Genomic DNA, 10012 nt, shown 5'->3' with positions numbered 1-10012 from the left:
TTTGGTGGAGGAGGAATAATGGTCTGGGGCTGTTTTTCATGGTCTGGACTAGGCCCCTTAGTTCCAGTGAAGGGAAGTCTTAAGGCTACAGCATACAATGACATTCTAGACGATTCTGTGCTCCCAACTTTGTGGCAACAGTTTGGGGAATGCCCCTTCCTGTTTCAGCAAGACAATTCCCCTGTGTGCAAAGTGAGGTTCATACAGAAATGGTTTGTCGATCAGTGTGGAAGAACTTGACTGGCCTACACAGAGGCCTTACCTCAACCCCATCAAATACCTTTGGGATGAATTGGAACGCCGACTGCGAGCCAGGCCTAATCGCCCAACATCTGTGCCCAACCTCACTAATGCTCTTGTGGCTGAGTGGAAACAAGTCCCTACAGTAATGTTCCAACATGTAGTGGAAAGCTTTCCCAGAAGAGTGGAGACTTTTAAAGCAGCGAAGGGGGGACCAACTCCATATTAATGCCCATGATTTTAGAATGAGATGTTTGACGTGCAGTTGTCCACATAATTGTGATCATGTATTGTGTATATGTACAGTGCATTCGGAAAGTATTCAGACCCCTTGACATTTTCAACATTTTGTTTCGTTACAGCCTTTTCTAAAATGTCTAATTGTTTTCTTCCCTCAATCTACACACAATACACCATAATGACAAAGCATTAACAAACAAAACTGAAATATCATATTTACATAAGTATTCAGCCCCTTTACTTAATTATTTATTTTTTTACCCCTTATTTCTCCCTAATTTCATGGTATCCAATTGGTTGTAGTTAGTCTTGTCTCATCGCTGCAACTCCCGTACGGACTCGGGAGAGGCGGAGGTCAAGAGCCATGCGTCCTCCGACACAATGCACATCTAACCCAGAAGCCAGCCGTACCAATGTGTCGAAGGAAACACCGTACACCTGGCGACCTGGTCAGCGTGCACTGCGCCCGGCCCGCCACAGGAGTCGCTAGTGTGCGATGAGACAAGGATATCCTTGCCAGCCAAACACTCCCTAACCCAGACGACACTGGGCCAATTGTGCACGTCCGGCTGCGACAGAGCCTTGGCTCTAACCCAGAATCTCTGGTGGCACATCTAGTACTGCGATGAAGTGCCTTAGACCACTGTGCCACCCGGAAGGTCTCACTCAGTATGTTGTTGAAGCACCTTTGGCAGCGATTACAGTCTTGCGTCTACTTGGGTATGATGCTACAAGCTTGGCACACCTGTATTTGGAGAGTTTCTCCCATTCCTCTCTGCAGATACTCTCAAGCTTTGTCAGGTTGGATGGGGAGCGTTGATGCACAGCTATTTACATGTCTCTCCAGGGATGTTCGATCGGGTTCAAAACTGGGCTCTGGCTGGGCCACTCAAGGACATTCAGAGACTTGTCCCGAAGCCACTCCGTGTTGTCTTGGCTGTGTGCTTAGGATCGTTTTCCTGTTGGAAGGTGAACCGTCACCACAGACTGAGGTCCTGGAGTAGGATTTTATCAAGGATCTCTCTGTATATTGTTCTCATCTTTCCCTTGACCATCAAATCAAGTTTATTTGTCACATACACATGGTTAGCAGATGTTAATGTGAGTGTAGCGAAATGCTTGTGCTTCTAGTTCCGACAATGCAGTAATAACCAACGAGTAATCTAACCTAACAATTCCGAAACTACTACCTTATACACACACAAGTGTAAAGGGATAAAGAATATGTACATAAAGATATATCTGAATGAGTGATGGTACAGAACGGCATAGGCAAGTAGATGGTATCGAGTACAGTATATACATATGATATGAGTAATGTAGGGTATGTAAACAAAGTGGCATGACTTTTCTCCCAGTCCCTGCTGCTGAAAATCATCCCCACAGCATGATGCTGCCACCAACATGCTTCACCGTAGGGATGGGGCCAGGTTTCCCACAGACGTGACGTTCGGCATTCAGGCCAAAGAGTTCAATCTTGTTTCATCAGACCAGAGAATCTTGTTTCTCATGGTCTGAGTCTTGAGGTGCCTTTTGGCAAACTCCAAGCGGGCTGTCATGTGCCTTTTACTGAGTCTTGGTGGTTCTAAACTTCTTCTGTTTAAAAATGATGGGTGCCACTGTGTTCTTGGGGACCTTCAATGCTGCATACATTTTTTTTTAGTACCCTTCCCCAGATCTGTGCTTCAACACAATCCCGTCTCGGATCTCTACGGACAATTAATTCGACCTCATGGCTTGGGTTTTGCTCTGACATGCACTGTCAACTGTCGGACCTTATACAGACAGATGTGTGCCTTTCCAAATCATGCCCAATCAATTGAATTTACCACAGGTGGACTAAGTTGTAGAAACATCAAGGACGATCAACAGAAACAGGATGCACCTGAGCTCAATTTCGAGTCTCATAGCGAAGGGTCTGAATACTTATGTAAATACTTGAAAAATATATATATTTGCAAACATTTCGAAACCTGTTTTCACTTTCTTATAACTGGGTATTGTGTGTAGATTGCTGAGGAAACATTTTTATTTAATCCTTTTTTAAAATAAGGCTTTAATGTAACAATTTTGAAAAGGTATTCAGACCCCTTGACTTTCTGAAGCCACTGTATTTTGCTTGTGCGTACAGTACCAGTCAAAATTTTGGACACTTACTCATTCCATGATTTTTCTTCCTTGTAGAATAATGGTGTGTCAGGACCCGGATACGAACCCGGGTCTCCGGAGTGAGAAACAGTCACTTAACCAACTGAGCCACGAATAGTCGGCAGAACCCAGAAGATGAGGCAGACACAGCAGTACTTGAGACGGTGTATTTAATGAAGTAAAAAGTGAAGTTCTTCAGGAAAACATGTAACTCCACAACCTCAAAAGGAATCCTACAAGAACAAAGGTAATCCTCCAAGACAAAAAAGGTAAATCCACAAGGTGGAAGGTAAAGCACAAAAAGCCTCAAAAGATACTCAAAAAACAAACAAACAAGAACAAAAAACAGAATTCCACAAGAGAGTCCACCGGGATCAACAAGAGTTCTCAGAGTACTAGGGCTGGGTGCTAACATACAAACACAGAGCAAAGAATAGAGGAAAACAAAGGGTTTAAATACAATCAGGGGAAACGAGGCACAGGTGCAAATAATAATGGGGATCAAGGGAAAACAAAAGGTCAAAAGGCACAATGGGGGCATCTAGTGACCAAAAACCGGAACAACCCTGGCCAAATCCTGACATAGTGAAGACATCACAACTATGAAATGCAGAGGATAAGTTCATTAGTTACCAGCCTCAGAAATTGCAGCCCAAATAAATGCTTCCTAGAGTTTAACAGACACATCTCAACAATAACTGTTCAGAGGAGACTGCGTGAATCAGGTCTTTGTGGTCGAATTGCTGCAAAAAAAGGACACCAATTAGAAGATGAGACTTGCTTGGGCCAAGAAACACGAGCAATGGACATTCGACAGGTGAACAGATGATCTCGCAATGTGTGGCTCCCACCGTGAAGCATGGAGGAGGAGGTGTGATGGTGCTTTGCTGGTGACACTCTTTGTGATTTATTTAGAACACTTTTTATTTTTTATTTTACCTTTATTTAACAAGGCAAGTCAGTAGGAAACAAATTCTTATTTTCAATGATGGCCTAGGAACAGTGGGTTAACTGCCTGTTCAGGGGCAGAACGACAGATTTGTACCTTGGCTACCACAGCATTCTGCAGCTATACGCCATCCCATCTGGTTCAACAGGACAATGACCCAACACACTTCCAGGCTGTGTAAGGGCTATTTGACCGAGAAGGAGAGTGATGTAGTGCTGCATCAGATGACCTGGTCTCCACAATCATCCGACCTCAACCCAACTGAGATGGTTTGGGATGAATTGGACTGCAGAATGAAGGAAAAGCAGCCAACAAGTGCTCAGCATGTGGGAACTCCTTCGAGCCTCTTGGAAAAGCATTCAAGTTGAAGCTAGTTGAGAGAATGCCAAGAGTATGCAAAATTGTCATGAAGGTAAAGGGTGGCTACTTTGAAGAATCTAAAATATTTTTTTCAATTTTTTTTTTGTTACTACATGATTCCATATGTGTTATTTCATAGTTTGAGGTCTTCACTATTATTCAATAATAATAAAAACCCTTGAATGAGTAGGTGTTTCCAAACTTTTGACTGGTACTATATGAATGTACAGTATGTGTTGGGCATTATGGATTGTTTTATTTGTATGTGTTAGGCTTTAGCTGAGATTATTCTTTACAGAGTCAATAATATTTGTCCAGGCGTCAATTGTTCCTTGACTAGCACCATTCATTCTCGCTGTCGATTACTGTTATAACTTCTAATAGTAACTGAATCCACTGGCGAATTGGGAGAGAGTGATGTGATTGCCATCTAAGAGTCAACATATTTTTTTGCATTAGTGTTACCTGCCAGCAGTAGTCGTCTCTGATTAAGAGGAGCTGTCATCCTTAAGTAACATAATAGTTGCAAAGCATTGAAAATTTACATTCATGCACTTCGAAATTAATTTCCTAACTTTGCCCCGGCAGCATTAAATGTAGGGCACTCCCACATCATATGAAGGAATGTGCTTACCTGATTTAGGGGACACAGTAAACAGTTTGTTTTTGTGTTTGGCAGGTTTTATTCCCCAGTTGTTCGAGCACAGAAATGTTTTTCTTGAGGCTTGTCGAAGTTTGTTAGCCGAAGTCTACGCTCAGGGCTCTAAAGTGCGACCAAATATTTTGCTGTGCGAACAGGAGTTTTATTTTGGGAGCACTGTGCGACTACGAAAAAAATATTCCATATAATAATTGTGATTATAAGGCTTCACTATAACGTTGTTTTAGATTGAGAAAATAAAAATCTAGTTGAGATCAATAGTCATTGTTGCACCATTACTACAGTGAAAAGAGTGTGCTTCTAGCACAACCAGGTCAAAAGGTCTGACCCATATATACCACTGCAACATTTTTATCTTCCTATAGCGGATCACCAGGACCACATTTTACATTCATAAACCATGACATTTGTTTACACTTAGTCATCCCACTGGGCACACACGGTTTTAATCAACGTAATTTCAATGAAATTATGTTGAACCAAAGTAGAATAGACGTTGAATTGGCGTCGGTCTGTGCCCTGTGGGATGTTACCTCATTGGCTAGCTAGCTTTACCAGCAGTATATCCGAACATTTGGGGGCACAGAAAGAAAGGAAAAGGGATAGCTTCTGCAGTATATCATTGATCCTAGAATAGCAATGAATGAATGGCAGATGTTCAATGTAATGCATCTCTATAGGAATATAGTGCTGTTACACAATGTAGAAACCTAATATTCAACAAATTACTTTAATTTCAATGACAGGTATTTGCATCAATGTTTTAGCATTTATAATAAACTCATCTTTACAGTGTTACATATTAGTTTCTAGGGCACAACATGCTGTAAGCTTCAAAAGTAGTTCGAATTCATATAGGCCCAATATAGGCTATATCTCAATTTAAAACATCTTATTATCTGGTGCTCCTAAATTCATGTGGTGCTTCTAACCTTTTTAAAGTTGGGTGCACCAGTGCTCCCTCATCAGTGATTGGTCAACTGTACTACTATTAGGAGTTGGAACCATGGACGGGATTCTTTATGAAGTGTTTGAGTTCGGTCAATGAGACTACTAGTTTTCACATTTTCCCACTTGAGAAATGCTGCCCAAAACATCTTAGCATTACTAAGACCTCTGCATAAATGTCAACATCATTAAATAGAGATTTCTTGATTTATCTTAGCCTCAAAATAGATTCAGTCAGACTGTTGTTGCTACGGCGTCCCGAGGGACAAACATTAATGTTGCTGCTTTAACCTCGTTTTTCAAGCAGAGGACTTTTTATCAATGTTTATCTCTGACAGACAAACACGATCCCTTTAAATGCATTAGAGTAAAAAGTATAACATCCTTGGTCCTGTAAAGAACTTTCAGGTCTTATTATGGTGAGAAATCAGGCCTGGGCCACGGCTAGAAAAACAGACTCTAGTTGAATGCCAACTATAATTGAGAAATAGATGCACTTCCTCTATCAATAAAGCTAAATCTAGCTACTTTAAGTTTTATCTCAGACTAAGCGGGTTGTGTCAGACTCTGGCATCATAACTGACAACAATTTGATAAGCTATGCTTTTATCAGCAATTTATATCGGGCTTTTGGTCAGCCAGTCAACTGTATTTCCAGCCTCTAGTTGACTCGATGGAAGTTCGTCAACTTCTACTGAATCTTTGTTTTCATTTCAACAACTTTCTACACCTTGCACAAGGTTGATGTAAAAACGAAAGATCCACTGGGGCTGATTTGCTTAATTGCTTGATCTTTTCTTGTTGCAGCTTTCTGCTTCTCTGATTGCAGATCCTTTAACACATTTTTTTTATTTAAAATTATTTCTGGTACCATCCCCAGGGCCTGGAAGGCAGCCCATATAATCCCCCTTCACAAAAGTGGTAGCCCGTGTAACCTAAATAATTATCTCCCCATTTCCAAACGCTCTTGCCTAAGCATAAATTCTACAATCCTTGGTAAATACTCAATTTGGATCCTTTTTAACTACGAAATGTATTCTAAATGTATACCAGTAAGATTTCAGACCAGGTCATAGCACCATTGCTGCTACTTGTTTGATTTTAAATTAGGTTCTTAATTGTTTGGATAAGAAGAAACCCTTTGCGGCCCTTTTTATTTATCTACCTATCTAAAACCTTCGACACTGTGGATCACTCATTACTTATATTCAGAGCTTTCATCAATTGGCCTGGACCAGGCTGCATGTGGCTGTATTGAAATTATTTCAAGGTCAAAACACTTAATTGATAGTGTTAAATCAGTATTTTTTGGACATAACAAAAAAAGGACTTGATTTTTGGCCCAGTTCTTTTCACCATTTACATAAACCAATATTGTTAATCTGTACAAATACATTTTTTTAAAAGTGCTGGCCAGGCTCTGTTAGAGCTTCAAGCTGTTTTTAAAATTTCCCTGCAGAAAGCCTTTGTTGACCTGAAATTTGTACTTAACAGGTAAAACCAATTATATGCTGTGTTGTTATGTGTTAATAACATTTAGACTACGTTACCCAGCAGGCTATGCGGGGGAGCAGGTGGTTGAAGAATGCCTTGCATGGCTAAACAAATAGTTTTCTAGCTTAAGTATATGTTCATTAAAAGTAGTTAAACCTACACCCCGGTTTGTCATTATACAAGGAGCAAACATAACATGGTGTCAGATTGGTAGTAGATATGACGAGACGAAGAAAGGAAAGGGGTATCTGCAAATTTCCGCAATGAAAATTGAACATTCTACCACGAGTCAAGTGACGTGGGTAGTCGAAGATGCTAGCTTGCGAGGGCAACAAGCTGCAGCAGTGAGTGACAGCAGCGAGAGCGAGGCTGCATTGGAATCTGTTGACGTGCAAGTTGATGAGCAACATACTGAAGAGAAATTGACACGGTTCCTGTTTCTCGTCATGGATAGGCTTAGTCCTCCTACGCAGTTAACAGGCAATCTAGCTGACAATTGGAAACATTTCAAGCAGAGATTCAATATCTATCTAGCAGCCAGTGGAGCAGGGGGAGATGACAAATTGAAAGCTTCCATTTTTCTGCATGTTATTGGAGAGGATGTATTGGACATTTACAATAGCTTTCAGCAAGACGAGGCAAGCTTGACATTGACTGTGCTAATGGCAATTTGAGGAGTAGTTTGTACCAAGCCAGAACGTCACATTTGAGAGATACAAGTTTCTCTCATGATCAGAAACAGGGAGTCCGTTTTGACCAGTATTTAGCTGAGATGAACACACTGAGCAAAACATGTGAATTTGAAAATCTGAGACACACTAGTGAAAGACAGGGTAGACTGTGGCATACTTGATAATGGACTCAAGAAGAGATTGCTGCGTGAGCAAGATTCAACTTTGGATAATGTCACGGTTTTCATGTGGTGAAGGAGAGTCTGACCAAACTGCAGCGTGTCGATTGCGATCCATGTTTATTGAAAACAAACGTAAACACGACTAAACACAAATACTACAAAACAAATAAACGAAAACCGAAAACAGCCTATACTTGTGTCAACTAACATCGAACAAGGACAACAAGACACTAAGGACAATCACCCACAATATAACCAAAGAATATGGCTGCCTAAATATGGTTCCCAATCAGAGACGACGATAAACACCTGCCTCTGATTGAGAACCACTTCAGACAGCCATAGACTTTCCTAGAACACCCCACTAAGCTACAACCCCACTAAGCTACACACCACATACAAAAACCCATGTAACACCCTGGCCTGACCAAATACATGAAGAAAAACAGCGCCCCGGAGACTCAGCACGCAGAGCCGGCGCAGGATAACCTGGACCAAAACTGCGTACCGGCGACCAGACCCGCTGAGCAGGCACCATACGCCCTGGCTCAATACCCACACTTGCATGGCACTTTCGGGGGGCTGCCCTATAGCGCACCGGGCTATGGGCACGCACTGGCGACACCGTGCGCTTAACCGCATAACACTGTGCCTGACCAGTAATGCGCTGCTTATAATAAGCACGAGGCGTGAGCTCAGGTCTGCTACCTGGCTTAGTACCACACCTCGTCTGCCCCCCCCCCATTTTTTGGGGGGGGGCTGCCTCTCGTACCTGTCGCACTGCCGTGCTGCCCCCTCATTGCCGGCTCCTCTCTCCGGCTGCCTCTGCTCTCCTAGCTGCCTCCACCGGTTCCCATGGAAGGCGATCCTTTCCCGCCAGGATCTCCTCCCAGGTGTAGCAACCCTTACCATCCAATACATCCTCCCATGTCCATTCCTCCTGTGATGCTGGCCTCTGTTGTTGCTGCTGCTGCTGTCGTCGCTGCTGTTTACCACGCCGCTTGGTCCGAGTTGGGTGGGTGATTCTGCCACGGTTTTCATGTGGTGAAGGAGAGTCGGACCAAACTGCAGCGTGTCGATTGCGATCCATGTTTATTGAAAACAAACGTAAACACGACTAAACACAAATACTACAAAACAAATAAACGAAAACAGCCTATACTTGTGTCAACTAACATCAAACAAGGACACTAAGGACAATCACTCACAATACAACCAAAGAATATGGCTGCCTAAATATGGTTCCCAATCAGAGACAACGATAAACACCTGCCTCTGAGAACCACTTCAGACAGCCATAGACTTTCCTAGAACACCCCACTAAGCTACAACCCCACTAAGCTACACACCACATACAAAAACCCATGTCACACCCTGGCCTGACCAAATACATGAAGAAAAACACAAAATACTTCGACCAGGGCGTGACAGCAGTGAATATGTGTCGAGCAGCTGAAACCAGCAGAACACAAGCTAAAGAGCTGCGCAGGGATGAGACGTCTGTGCATGCAATTATAAGAGACGAGCAACATACACACAACACCTTACAAAATAAAAACAAACAAAAGAGCAGTCAAAACACTACATGTGGAAAATGTTGATTCATCCACAAGCCAAAAAATTGCCCTGCATATGGAAAATCATGTAACAACTGTGGGGAAAAATAATAATTTCTCAAAATGCTGCAAAACTGAGGCTACAAAGAAAGGTTCACACAGTCAAGGAGGAGATTGAAGAATTCTTGGTTGATTTTGTGGAAATATGCAATGCAGTAAAAGCTGAATGGATTGTGCCATGACTGTGAATAAAACTATAATACCCTATAATACCATTCAAGCTTGATACTGGAGCACAGGTAAACCTGTTGTCTCTGGATAACTACAAAACACTGAAAGTGAAGAACAAAATACACACGGTGAAAAGTAAGGTTACTGGTTATAATGGGGAGAACGTACCAGTCAAAGGTAGCTGCATAGTAACTTCACAGCACAAAAGAAAACCGTTCAAAGCACAACTGCTGATCGTGGACAAGAGTGTACAGCCTATTCTAGGTATCAATGCATGTGAAAAGCTCAATTTGTTGAAAAGATTGTATGTAGTGATATCACAGACTAAAAAT

This window comes from Oncorhynchus gorbuscha, linkage group LG09 (genome assembly GCF_021184085.1).
Source record: "Oncorhynchus gorbuscha isolate QuinsamMale2020 ecotype Even-year linkage group LG09, OgorEven_v1.0, whole genome shotgun sequence".
NCBI lineage: Eukaryota > Metazoa > Chordata > Actinopteri > Salmoniformes > Salmonidae > Oncorhynchus > Oncorhynchus gorbuscha.
Note: the sequence above shows the minus strand (reverse complement) of the source record.